This window comes from Arctopsyche grandis, chromosome 10, assembly GCF_051622035.1.
Source record: "Arctopsyche grandis isolate Sample6627 chromosome 10, ASM5162203v2, whole genome shotgun sequence".
Classification (NCBI taxonomy): Eukaryota; Metazoa; Arthropoda; class Insecta; order Trichoptera; family Hydropsychidae; genus Arctopsyche; species Arctopsyche grandis.
The window spans coordinates 16,022,376-16,036,407 of record NC_135364.1 but is presented as its reverse complement, the minus strand read 5'-3'; the positions used below and the strand labels follow the sequence as shown (position 1 = coordinate 16,036,407).

At 38.9% G+C, this 14,032-nt stretch overlaps 1 protein-coding gene across 1 annotated transcript in view; it reads right to left on the bottom strand.

Moving 5' to 3' along the window:
* Nucleotides 1-1,705, bottom strand: part of LOC143918182 (uncharacterized) — a 235,338-nt gene extending 233,633 nt beyond the window's left edge. The window contains exon 1 of the mRNA XM_077439934.1: nucleotides 1,553-1,705. The gene's annotated coding sequence lies outside the window, so the exon portion shown is untranslated. The remainder of the gene's footprint in view (nucleotides 1-1,552) is intronic.
* Nucleotides 1,706-14,032: the final 12,327 nt, after the last annotated feature.

The following is a 14,032-nucleotide window of genomic DNA, read 5'->3' as shown; positions in this document are numbered from 1 at the left end:
AAAATTTTACAAAAACTATGCGCAACAATTGAAACGAAACTGAAATAAGTGAACACATTTTTCAATAAAATTTTCAAATATTAAAAAAAAAAATAGTAATCTAATACATAATTTGAAAAGAGACTTTGTATATATGTATGTAACTATCGTTGGTTCGTAGAATCCGTGACGTTCAATTTAATAAAAAAAACAAATGAATATTCTAATAAATTAAATAAAATGGAAATATTCAAATAAATTTAGTAAAAAGTTTACTATTATATTAGCCACGTTTAAGCGGTTTATATTACAAATAACGAGCGAAGCCGGGTAAAACCACTAATTTTCAATAATTAAAATTTCATTATCCAATGATCGTAAGTTGAGAAATAAAAGATGTACCTACTAATAATAAAAAATAAAATTCAAAATGAAAAGACCACAGACGGTAGGTAGCCCTCAGTCACTGAGCAAATACAAAACCGAGGGGAGGCACAAGAATAGTATGCAAAATTTCAAGCACTTAAAAGCTCACGGTCACTTTGGCTTTGAAAGTGTAATGGTTAATTTCAGTGGCACGGTTTATATCACTCCGGGGTCCTATAAATAGGCGATGTTTGATTTTGGGGCCACTACGTCATTGGGTGCTTATTTCTCATGTATGTATTTATATTGGGCAACGTTGCCCAAACTTGGTCCAAAGCTACACACTACATACATATATGATATGATCGAACGAGAAGAGGCAAAAGTGAAACGTCCGTAAACTCCATATTGTACCGATAACGGTTTAAATCGGTTTTTTTTTCTCCAATTCTGTCAACACGAAATACATACATACATACATATACAAATGTATAAAATGCGAAGAATCAATGTTGTCATGTCGCAAATGAGCACGCGTAGGTTGTAAATCGACACCAAAACAAATCTGAAATCAAAACACACATGGACCATATGTTTTACATTCGAAAACGTTCGTGCGTAAAGTTGGTACCGGCGACAAATACGCGACAACAATATCAACCGGTTCGTTGATTCAAACGTTGATATTATATTGTACCATTCACATCTCCGGTGCTTCGTGTTGTATACACACATACATGCGTACATTAAATTATAGTTTATCAAATCGAACAGCTCTGTGACTGGTTTTTGATTATATTCACACTATTTTCATAAATTTGTTAGGGCGAACCGGTCGGTTTTCATCTCGACACCGTTTTGCAAGATGACTGAAAACACGAGAATATTTCAAGGACAGCGGCGCCGACGGGTAGGTGCCGATCAATACGTACTTGTTAGTTTCGTATTCAAAATAATGTAAATAGTCGTGGCACGCCACTTGGATTCGAGCGAGAAACCAACCGGGAGAGAGACGGGAGGAGATGGCGGCCAGATCCGAGTTTTGTTTTGATTTTTGAGCAGCGGGGAGGGGTGGGGGAAAGACGGGGGGAAATGGGGGGGGGGGATATACAAGGTGTACAAGTATTCCTGTTCGAAAGTTTTTACGCAGGGGTAGGGGTAGAGGGGGGGGGGGTGTGTGTGTGTGCGCAAAGGGGGGTTGGCCTACCTGAGAAGCGGACAGCGGTGGGGGAGGGGGGGGTGGAGTAGTGCTGTCAGCGTCCGGTTGGGTCGGCGAACCAACCGGCTCGAACGAAACACGACCAACGCCGGTGAACGTCGCCGGAGGACTGTGCGAGCGTTCGGCCGACGGACGAAGTCTGTCGGCGACGAACGCGCCTTTTCCACGGCGCATGCGCGCGCAATATTCAAAACAATGCTGGCTTTTGTCAATCTCGACGTCGGATGGGTTCGCGTGAACCGGTTCGCGAAACTTTTAGGCGAACCGGTCGGCTTAGGAGAACTTTGCCTCGAACCGGTCGCGGCGTTTCGGTTCAGTGGGTCGTAAAGCAAATTTTAAGCATGTCGGGGGCCCGCAAAATATGCAAGTGTATGTACATACGAGCAGTGGCGGACTGGCCATACATGCGAACATGCCCGATGGCATGTGGGCCCCACTATCTGTTAGAAAATATGGGCCCACAGTAAAATTAAATAACTTTTTAACTATTTATAGGATATTGCAACTTTGGGACCTAAAGTTTGGGTATTTCAACAAAACAAATTTCTTACGATATACATAAACAACTAATACCTGCTTTAACAGCCCAAGGATCGGTTAACTTTTTTTATTAGGCTCGAAATGTAAGTTTCAACATTTGCGTGGGCCCTTTTGCCGGGCCCATTTCCAACGTTAATATTATGTATATACCAATACCTATGTAACAACTAACTACTGAAATAAAAATGGAAATAAACAAATTTTCGTGAATAATATAAACAGAATGGCTTAAAACAATTTTGATAGGACGATTCATCATCAACCAGCGATTTAAATTAACTTCATACTTTCAAAATAACACTTGATTATACTTCGATGATATAGTAAGATTTAAATACACAATTTTAAACAGTTTCCGAATATAAAATCTATTCCTAATTTAGACACATCCATGTAAATAGAAATATAGGATAGGGGCCCCCTCTCCAAAATCCAGATTTTCGATTAACATTAATTGAAAATATTATGCATTTTTTTCAGGGACGTAATTTGGGGGGGCCATAGGGGGGCACTCGCCCCCCTAAACTAAGGAATAGTGTGAAATTAGAAAATATTATGAATTTAATGATTAATGAGATACTATGGATCTATGAATGCTACATTTATTTCTTATGTATGTTACTTTTGGGTAACTAATAAAATAATCGCTGCTATGTGCTTTGAAGAGAAACAAACAAAACTTTATCTATTGTTATTACGTACATGTACATAGATAAAGTGAAAAAACGGTTGGTAGAAATTAAGTTATTTGATAGTTTTTTGATGACTCAGTTTGATGGTCGATTAATGTTGACCATGTGAAGATTTGTGGAAAAAATTTTCGCCTGCGGCGCTTTTTTCTCTTTACATAATATTTTTTTATAATTACTTTTTCAAAAATAAGCTTATTTTTTTCATATTTTATAACTCAATAAGGTGTATGCAAAGAATATTTTCCATTTGTATTCCGATATAAAAAAGATTTTTTGAAAAAAAAATTCAATTTGACCAATCTTTGCCTGCCCCCCCCCCAAGAAAAAGCTGAAATGACGTCCCTGACGTGGTGGAAAGAAGAAAATTTTGTTATATGGGGGGGGGGGGACAAATTTTTTTAACCCTGGGGGGGCCCCCTTTGACTCCTGGCATGCACTGATTTCAGTCCCAGTCCGCCACTGCATACGAGTACATACATCTCGTTCACTCGTGATCATACTAGTTTGTTCATACACAAACGGCTAATCTATGAGCTCAAGCATGTCTATTTTACTTCATTTATGTACGTAGTAACAATAAATTAAGTTTTGTAATCATGCGAAAATTCTAACTCGAGATTTTCACTGATCACTGATCACGTTTTCATGATCTCGAAAAAAATTTGTGTGTGTGTGTGTATCAGTGTATGTTGGGGATTGTTGAACAACTTTAGTTCCATCGAACTGAAACTTAGTATCGGTTACTGAAATTCTTATCGATACGACGTAAATTTTTTTCAAAATTTTGACGTTAAAAAAAAAACGTTTAAAATTAAAAAAGTTGACCGGAAATGGTACCTCCTCTTATAAGTGTCTTATAAGTTTTTGAATTCAACTATCTCCCAAACCGCTAATCGAATCGGACTGAAAAATTTTTTCATATAATATAAATTATAAATTTTATACCCGAATATTTTTTAAGTAGTACTTTTACTCTAGAGAATCAAGGATTTTTATATTTTTCTCAGAAACCTTTTGGTTAATTGAACTGAAATTTCATATCTAGAAGTTTATGCGTTATGTATAAAATTTGGTAAGCATCCGTCAACCGGAAGTGGCAGTCGATGTTTCTTCCACTATTTTTTTCGACCCCTTAAACATGTGTGCGCTTCACAAAAAAATTCAAGTGAAATTCTAGTATCAATGTGATGAAAATATAAAAAATCACCGAATGTAATAAACCAGAAGTGGGATTTTTTCCTCTTCAGAAAGGTCAAAAATGTTGTGGCCACTATTCTTTCCACACTCCTGAGCATATCAAGCTGAAAATTTTTATTTTTATTTTTTACGTACTAACTGAGAGTTGATAAGATTTTGGTCAAAAATCGTAAACCGGAAGTAGTAATTTTATTAGTATTTTATTCCGACCTTTTCAATTATTTTTATTTTCTTGATATTTAATAATGTGTATAATTATTCATAGTGATTTTAAGACAGAGTGAAGTAGAAATTTTGTATTGTATAAGTTTTCCTACATTTGCGCTAAAATTTGTATGTACATATGTATATAAAATGCTCTCATTACCGGTATGTGTGAACGTGTATATATGTTTAATAATCGAATTTTGTTTTGTGACCTTCTTATATTCCCCAAATACGATAAAGTCATGCAGCACATTAGAGTTGGTACAAAAGGCAACTCTGACACGCAGTGTCGCGCCACTCGATGCGTTCTATCTCATAAAATTTCATCCAAACAATATTTCATACAATCACTAGCGGAACTGCACTGCAGCAATGCACCGCGGCTAAATATTGTTTTTATGAAATTTTATGAGATAGATTTGAAATGGTTCCTCCATCAAATTGGCAAAAAAACATCCTACCCACTATATCACCACTATTTGAATATGATTTCAATATTTATAATCTATAAATTTGTATGTACTTATGTACAAGTTTAATACCATATATATCGCTCAGGGGCAGCCCGTAATGACATCATAGGGAAATTATATGTAAATAAAAATATAAAAATTTAGATGAAACAATGTTCGCGCTTACATAGTGATAAAAAATATGATGTTATGAACCGGATGAAATATGAATGGATTCGAAAAATTGGTTTATGACTAAAATGTCTAAAATAATTTAAAGATATGATAAATTTAGTGTGATTTTTTTATCCTTCATGGCATAAGAAAATCAGCTTTAAATTTTATTTAAATGACATTTGAATATAATTTTCTATAGTAAAATGTTTGACAAGAAGTGAATTCCGACACTTAAAAAAAGCCCCGAGTTTTGTAAAAAGTATTTTCAATCGTTTGCTCCATCTTCCATTCTCTGTTTTTTATATATATGTACATACATACGTACCAGTGGCGTGCCGAGGAAAAACTCTGTTTTTATCGCACAGCCTTACTTACTTGTGCGAGAGTGGGATACAAAAGGACTTTATAAGGACGTTATACCGAGTCCACTGATATCCTACTCGCACACACGTACATAGGTAAAGTTGTGCAATAAAAACAGATATTTTTCACGGCACGCCACTGATATGTACCCTGGGTTATAGTGGAAATGGGAAGTAGAGGAACGTTGTAATTGCAGTTTCCACAGGTATCCCATTTAAATACTTGGTGTCAAAACTTTTGACAGCTAAAAGTTTCATGTGGGAATCTATTTGACGATATGTTTTGCCTTTTAGCACTTAAACTAAAACTTATGTATAGTTAGTGTATGAATAAACTACTATGTTCATGAACGGAGTGAACACTCTGACTATCACATATTTGAACATATGTATGTACATAAAAAACCATTTAATATATGACACTGTTATCAATACTATTTTTGATAAATCGAATAAACAGAGATGCAATATTATTTTTTAATTTTTGTTGATTAATTATTGGTCAATATTACCCCATGCTTAGCTAGAAAGTACATCTTATAAATATCATTTACTTATTAAAAAATCACAGGTCGCAAAAAACGAAGAAATTAGGCTTGTTTAAATAATAAGAAAAATCGGTATTGAATTGTGAAAACGAATTTCAATTACATGCAAGTATTTGGAATTGCTTAGTTACGTACATGCATATATGTATGTATATTATATATGTACGTATGTAAATTTTCTTATGACATAATTTCAACAAATTTCGCTTATATGTATATATGTATGTATCGAAAGGGTACATCGAAAACAGAGAATATTGGAATTTGGAAACATGTCTAGTTGGAAAAGTTGTTCTGTATCATGGAGAATCCGTAAAAAATAATTACAGGCGATCAATCATTGGCTAATAACTATTGATTGTTCAACATATGTAATTGCACAATATATCCAAAATACTGAATCGCATCGGAGTTAAGTAGATAGCTATGTAATAATTACCAAATGTTTTCATGTAATAAACCAATCGAATAGAAATCCAAAGCCAGATACATCACAAATGGCGTTTCACTAATAAGCGACTCTAAACACTAAGCAAAAGAAAAAACAAATGAAAATATAGCCTATTTTATAATTTGAAAGGCCCACAATATTTGATTATGCGACAAAAATCGACGCGATATATTATAGATTAAATCTTTTCAATTTCATGAGTTTTTATATTTATATGTAATGTATATAGCTTCAAAATAAGTATATTTAATTAGGGGAGGCGACAATTGGTCCAAAAGGTTCAACGACAAAATGTACCTGAAAATTAGTGCACTGACAAAATGTACCCGTGACAAAATGTTCACGCGACAAAATGTCCACGGAAATAATGTTCAAGCGACAAAATGTTCAAAAATCCAAAATTTTCCTATTTTAGTGGAAAAAGTAACTTTTTATTGTATTATATTTATCGATGTATATGGTATATTGTACTGGTACTTTTTATCGTATACATCGCGGGCGTTATTAAATTAGTATAAAATTTTGGAGACGGTTGAGAAGCCCTGCCATATAAACTAATTCAATGTAATCTGCAGTTCATACGCTTAGAAAGTTTTTTTTTCAATTTAAATAAGTAAATATTGGATACGGCTAAGAACCCCTAACATTTAAATTAATTCAATGACATCTTAAAATGATATTCAATGAGTCACAATGACATTCGCTTTAAAATTTAATTGTTCAATTTAAATAAGAATATTACATTTTAACAATTACATTTTAAGCGAAACATTTTGTCGCTTGAACATTATTTCCGTGGACATTTTGTCGCGTGAACATTTTGTCGCGGGTACATTTTGTTAGTGCACTAATTTTCGGGTACATTTTGTCGTTGAACCTTTTGGACTTGCACCAATTGTCGTGTAACCCAGCAATACTAAATTTTAAATTAAAGACTGCAAAATCTGTAAAAATTTCACATTTTTTTATCGCTCATATCATTTAAATGAGAGCAAGCCAACACAAATTATTCTCATATTCGAATTGTGGATCAAACTTAGTAAATATTGGTTACAATGGCGTAACTATAATACTATGTAGCGGGGGTAAGCAATGCTTACGGGCTCACAGAGATAGGGGGCCATAAATCGACAAAATAACTGTTCAAATTAAGACACGTTTTGCGGGAATGCAGGTAGTGAAAAACAATTTTGGTTTTCTTGAACCTAGGAAAATTATTAATAAATCCAGAAGTTATCTCAGATCAATTCGAATCTCAATTTACTCATGTACTTTTATTAATAAAGAAAGATCTTTCTGAAACAATGACCTTAAAGCAATTTTCAGAAGTACTATTACCAAGTACAGTTGCTTGGAGAGTGATTTTTCTGAAGTATATGTGTGTACATATATACCGCATTTATCTTATTTTTTACTCTTCCGGTAACTGTAGATAGTGTAGAAAGAACATTAATGTATCTTTGTTTACAATTGAGCACAAAGAAGCAGTCAAAATGAACCTCTAGCAACTAATTCATGATTTTGCAAACAGTAAGGTTCGAAAGAAGAAATTTTAAAATAGGTAAGTTGAATTAAGAAAATTAAATTATGTACCTACATACTAACAATAATTATATATTTATATTAATACTGCGTTGCGAAACCAAAAATTTGGTATTTCGATTTAAAAATTCGAGTGGGGGGGGGGTTCTTGATGATTTTTTGCTTACGTGCCCAAAATTCCTAGTTACGCCACTGATTGGTTAGTTTCCGTTTCGATATGATTTTTTTGTAGATCAGTGTTAATAAGTCATTGGAATGTTTCAGATAACATTCTCGTTTTCTTTTTGGGAAATTTAATCTGCTAAGATTTTTTTTAAATCAAATTATTGAAAAATTCTAAATTTTTTAAAACCGTGTAAATCAAAATTGAAGTAAAATTATTTTAATTTGAAATAGTAATTTAGTACATTCTATATGGACGCGCATGAATGCGTAAATGCGCATGCGCGAATGGAGTATGAATACGTCCATATAATGTACCAAAGAATACTATCCGCACTTGCAAGACACCTGCAGGATACGGGTCGTGCTGAATAGGTATGTACAGACCTTAATACTAATTAATTGTAAGTTTATTATTTTAATCTAACCAATCCAAAGACATCATTACATGTCCAAATTTTTAAAGTGTGTTCTTCAAATTATAATATTTTACTTCAATTTTGATTTACACAGACCTTTATACGGTTCGGTGATTACTAGTCAAATGTGAACCGGTCACACGTGATCACCCGTCACACTAAAACTGGTCACGTGAAAACTGGTTACACCCTAAAACTGGTCACACCCTAAAATCGGTCAACCAGTTTTCTCGTGACCGATTTTAGGGTGTGACCAGTTTTCTCGTGACCGATTTTAGGGTGTGACCAGTTTTCTCGTGATCAGTTTTAGTGTGACGAGTGATCACGTGTGACCGATCTAGAGCGACCGGTTGTCCTGTGACTGGTTCACATATGACTAGTAGTCCGTTTACCCCTTAAAGGTATGTTCATACTTAACAGCACTGCACGGCTTCAGCACTGTACGACTCCGTTTCAAATATGTCATTTTATTACATTTCTATTCATATCTACCTACACGTCGCGGTCACGTCACGTTTACGGCAATTTGGCCGAGTGCAAGGCAAAATCGGCTTACTTATACATTAGAGGCCATGACGATACGGCGCAATATTGCTTACGTCGTATTGTCGAGTACTTACAATATGAATGTGTTCAGACTATGTCTGATGATCGGCTTACGTGGCCTTACGACCCACGATTTGGCCGATATATTTTTGTGCTGGCCACCCTGAGACAGCGGTTGGCACACAAACTGACAGTTGTCAATAGTGGTTTGGCGCGTAAACACCCCGGTGTTTACGGGGCCCACCTCGCCACCGAAATCACCAGCTAGAGGCTGGTGAGGGTTGTGACGATACTTGGAGACCAGCTCTAGTATCCGTCCGGTGTGCACCAGAGGAAGCTTGGTCTGTCTTCGTCCAGAAGGCAGACAACTGAGCTACGCGTGGCTAACCTCAAAAGGCACGCCTGGTTACTTTGTTACTCCCCCCCCCCTGTCCCCCCTGCTTGATCTCTGTATATATATATATATATATATATATATATATATATATATATATATATATATATATATATATATATATATATATATATAAAATACAGTCACCATACAAACAGAATTACAACCTGTTTTCATTATTATACAATTTCCCGCCTTTGTCCTGTATCACACTCACATACGCACACTGTACGAGAGAGAGCGAGATATACATCGAGCCGAGCCGACATCAGCAGAGACCAGACCACCGACGACGAAGGAAGGCACCTTGAGGAAACCAGCCCCGCCCACGCTTACCACGAGCTATCTCACAAAACCGACTTCGGGGGTGCTCTCGAGTTGAACATCCCTGGAGTCTGTACATTTTGGTCCTTCGAGCCGGATGTCTTCAGAGCTGGTCTTCCAACGTCGTCGAATCCAGGTTGGTCGTAATTAGCATTTTTCTGTTGTTGTTGCTATTTTTTTTGGTCGTCAACGTCCATTTTGTTTTTTCCCGCGTCCATTTTTTCCTTTGTTTGATTTCGTCGCATTTCAATAATGGCGTCTTTGAGTACGCTTAAAAATACGCGGAAAAGCATTCGCGCTCGGTTAACGAGAAACGCGAATCAATTGGGGGACGATCTGAGCATCTTCGAGCTCAGAATCAGGCTCGAAACAATCAGACCATTACTGTCTGAATTCGAAGCGATCCAAGCTCAGATAAACGAGCTGGACCAAGAAGAGGCGCAGGCTTCCGAATCCGCCGTGGACCTATTTGATAGGGAGCATATGGCCGCCTTCGTGCGATGCACCGAAGCAATCAATTTGCGTGAGCCGCAATTGAGCGCTTCACCGTTAGATGGCGCTAACCTCACAATTTCACCTGTACCGCAATCAAATTCGGCAATAAAATTGCCCCGTTTGGAGTTGCTCACCTTCGAAGGCAACGTCCAAAATTGGCCGCTTTTTTCACAACGCTTCTTGGCCGCTATGGCCGGCGAGAGTTCGCAAATCGCCCGGTTCCAATACTTACTAGGAAGCCTAAAAGGAGAGCCCCAACGTTTAGTTGACGGCTTGGAATTAGCTTCAAATTCATTTACGAGCGCGTGGTCCATTTTGGATCAACGCTATAACAACAAAAAAATTGTTGTTCAGTATCACCTTCAGGCATTGCTTGAAGCCGAGCTAGTCGTGAGCAACAATCACGTCAGTCTGCGTCGTCTCATAGATGATGCCAACATGCATGTACGTGCGCTCGTTAACTTGGGCGTCCGGGTCGAGACCTGGAACGAGATTCTGGTGATGTTTATCACCAGAAAACTCGACCGGAGTACACTTCAGCAATGGGAGCTTCAGACTCCCAAGTATGAAGACTGCACGTTTAGCAAAATAATGCATTTTCTAACGTGCCAGTGCCAATCGATGGCAAATGCCGACTTCGTCTTAAAAGGCGAGTCGAATCCTCGACCAAGAACCATTACGAATCCGAAGGCAGCAGTTCTGCATGTGAGGAGGGAACGCCCCTCCTGCATCAGTTGCAGCGGAAGTCATTCTCTGCTAGCCTGTCCATCATTCCGCCAAATGAGCGGTGATGAGCGTAGGTCGAACGCCATAAAACGTCGACTATGTCTCAACTGCTTGAGGCCAGGGCACATAGTTCACGCGTGCCAAACAAAGCAGAGATGCTTCAAATGCGGTCATGCCCATCACACCATGTTACATGACTCAACTCCATACCAAACTTCACCTTCAAATAAGGCCAAACATTATCGGAGCCCCAAGAAATCAGAGAACGCCAAACCCGTAAAATCATCGTTGGTTTTACACTCGGTGAGACGCGTATCGCCTTCTCACGCCCGAACTGTCCTGTTATCCACCGTGGAAGTACAAGTTCGCGGCGGAGATGGGCGTTCGCACAAGGTTCGAGCATTGTTAGATAACGGCTCCGAACTCAACCTCATCTCTGAAGACTTAAGAAGGCGACTCGCCTTAAAGTCGAAAAGGATGGACGTCAACCTGGTAGGAATAGGTTCAAATAGGACGTCCATTACTAGTGGCGCGGTAATTCGAATTCTACCGCGCATCCCCAATCAGGGCTCCAGTGTTGATCTCGATTGCGCAATCATGCCCGAGATCGCGAATCAACTTCCATCGCGCAACGTGTCCGAGATTCGGAGCCATTTGCCGCTTCATCTCCCCCTTGCCGATCCGTCATTCGATATTCCCGGTACAGTGGATATGGTGATAGGCAGCGACGCCTATCATGCGATGTTACGCAATGGCAAACGTACCATTTTAGTTCCCTCCAAGTCACGCGGTGACAGAGGAGGACGCATCGCGATAATGAATACAGCTTTCGGCTGGATATTGGGCGGCTCTCTAGAAGCGCCCACAGTTTCAAGCGATTCTCGGAATTGCCATCACACAACGGGTCGTGATCCGTTATCTTGTTTTGGCGCGAGACGTCCAGTCAAGACAGTTACGCGTCCCCTGGACGAATCGCGTATTTCCGCGGTACGAAGATTCCGCTTGCCGAAGCGCAATGTACCCGCGCCCTTTAACCCTCACATCTTTCGACCTTCCCAACCCAGCTCCCATAACTCCTGGCCAGTTCCTAGTTGGCGCACCACTAGTTGCGCAACAGCAGGAGGATCTGGTCGATCAGCCCGGAGCGAGGGTGCTACCACACCAGCACATGCAGCAGCGGCCCCTGGCAGACAGGGGCACAGGAGTAGGTCCTACTACTCCTCCATCAGCAACACCAAGCGAGCAGTCCGGCGAGTAGCTCGACTGCCAGTCGAGCAGCACTCAGTGAATTTGTGCAACGGTGTGGCGAACGTTCAAAACGTCCCACATTAAAGTTGGCGTCTTTAATTTGTGTTGTGATTTAGTTAAATGTGTTTCCATTTAGTTTTTTTTGTCTCTTGTTTGTTGATTGGTGTTGGTAATGGAGCTATCAATGCATATGGGACATGTAACGGCTTAACAATATTGTTACCTAGCACTGGTGTTGGTTTTTTGTTGTTTTTTGTTTGTTTGTTTATTTACCTTGTTGGTTGTTTCTTGCGGGCTTAGTCAGCTGTTAATGTACAGCGGGACGATTGACGGTGGACGAACCTTTGTTTTGATTACTAATTGTGTATTGTTTATGTCTTTTTTGTTGTGTTCTTTTGTTATCGCATTTGTCATGCTTCATTAGTCTCTTGATTAATTCATTTGTTTTGGAATCCGATCCTCTGGATTCCAACGGGGGGAGTATGTTCAGACTATGTCTGAACATACTCTACCAGTTTTCTCGTGACCGATTTTAGGGTGTGACCAGTTTTCTCGTGACCGATTTTAGGGTGTGACCAGTTTTCTCGTGATCAGTTTTAGTGTGACGAGTGATCACGTGTGACCGATCTAGAGCGACCGGTTGTCCTGTGACTGGTTCACATATGACTAGTAGTCCGTTTACCCCTTAAAGGTATGTTCATACTTAACAGCACTGCACGGCTTCAGCACTGCACGACTCCGTTTCAAATATGTCATTTTATTACATTTCTATTCATATCTACCTACACGTCGCGGTCACGTCACGTTTACGGCAATTTGGCCGAGTGCAAGGCAAAATCGGCTTACTTATACATTAGAGGCCATGACGATACGGCGCAATATTGCTTACGTCGATATTGTCGAGTACTTACAATATGAATGTGTTCAGACTATGTCTGATGATCGGCTTACGTGGCCTTACGACCCACGATTTGGCCGATATATTTTTGAGACAGCGGTTGGCACACACCCTGAGACAGCGGTTGGCACACAAACTGACAGTTGTCAATAGCGGTTTGGCGCGTAAACACCCCGGTGTTTACGGGGCCCACCTCGCCACCGAAATCACCAGCTAGAGGCTGGTGAGGGTTGTGACGATACTTGGAGACCAGCTCCAGTATCCGTCCGGTGTGCACCAGAGGAAGCTTGGTCTGTCTTCGTCCAGAAGGCAGACAACTGAGCTACGCGTGGCTAACCTCAAAAGGCACGCCTGGTTACTTTGTTACTCCCCCCCCCCTGTCCCCCCTGCTTGATCTCTGTATATATATATATATATATATATATATATATATATATATATATATATATATATATATATATATATATATATATATATAAAATACAGTCACCATACAAACAGAATTACAACCTGTTTTCATTATTATACAATTTCCCGCCTTTGTCCTGTATCACACTCACATACGCACACTGTACGAGAGAGAGCGAGATATACATCGAGCCGAGCCGACATCAGCAGAGACCAGACCACCGACGACGAAGGAAGGCACCTTGAGGAAACCAGCCCCGCCCACGCTTACCACGAGCTATCTCACAAAACCGACTTCGGGGGTGCTCTCGAGTTGAACATCCCTAGAGTCTGTACAGAATGCATAAACGTGCATTCGTAGCTACGCGTCAGAATACAAGTCAGCAAAAATGTTTCGGCGTTTATCGAACGAAAAATTATGTATAATCGCGTTGTTGTTGGAAGAAGAAGCTCAAGAAGTCAATAAAAAAGCACGGAGGCGTTTTGATGTGCATCCCATGTTAAAAAATAGAAAAACCGAAGGAGAGTTTTAGACACTGTATAAGGAGCTTGTGGATGATGGACAAAATTTTTTTAAATATTTCCGTAAAAAATTTAAAAATTTTTTAAATATTTGCTCCAAAACCACGTCGAAAGATTGAACAGCTGTCAACTGTCACTATCGATAATTGGTCCAAAAC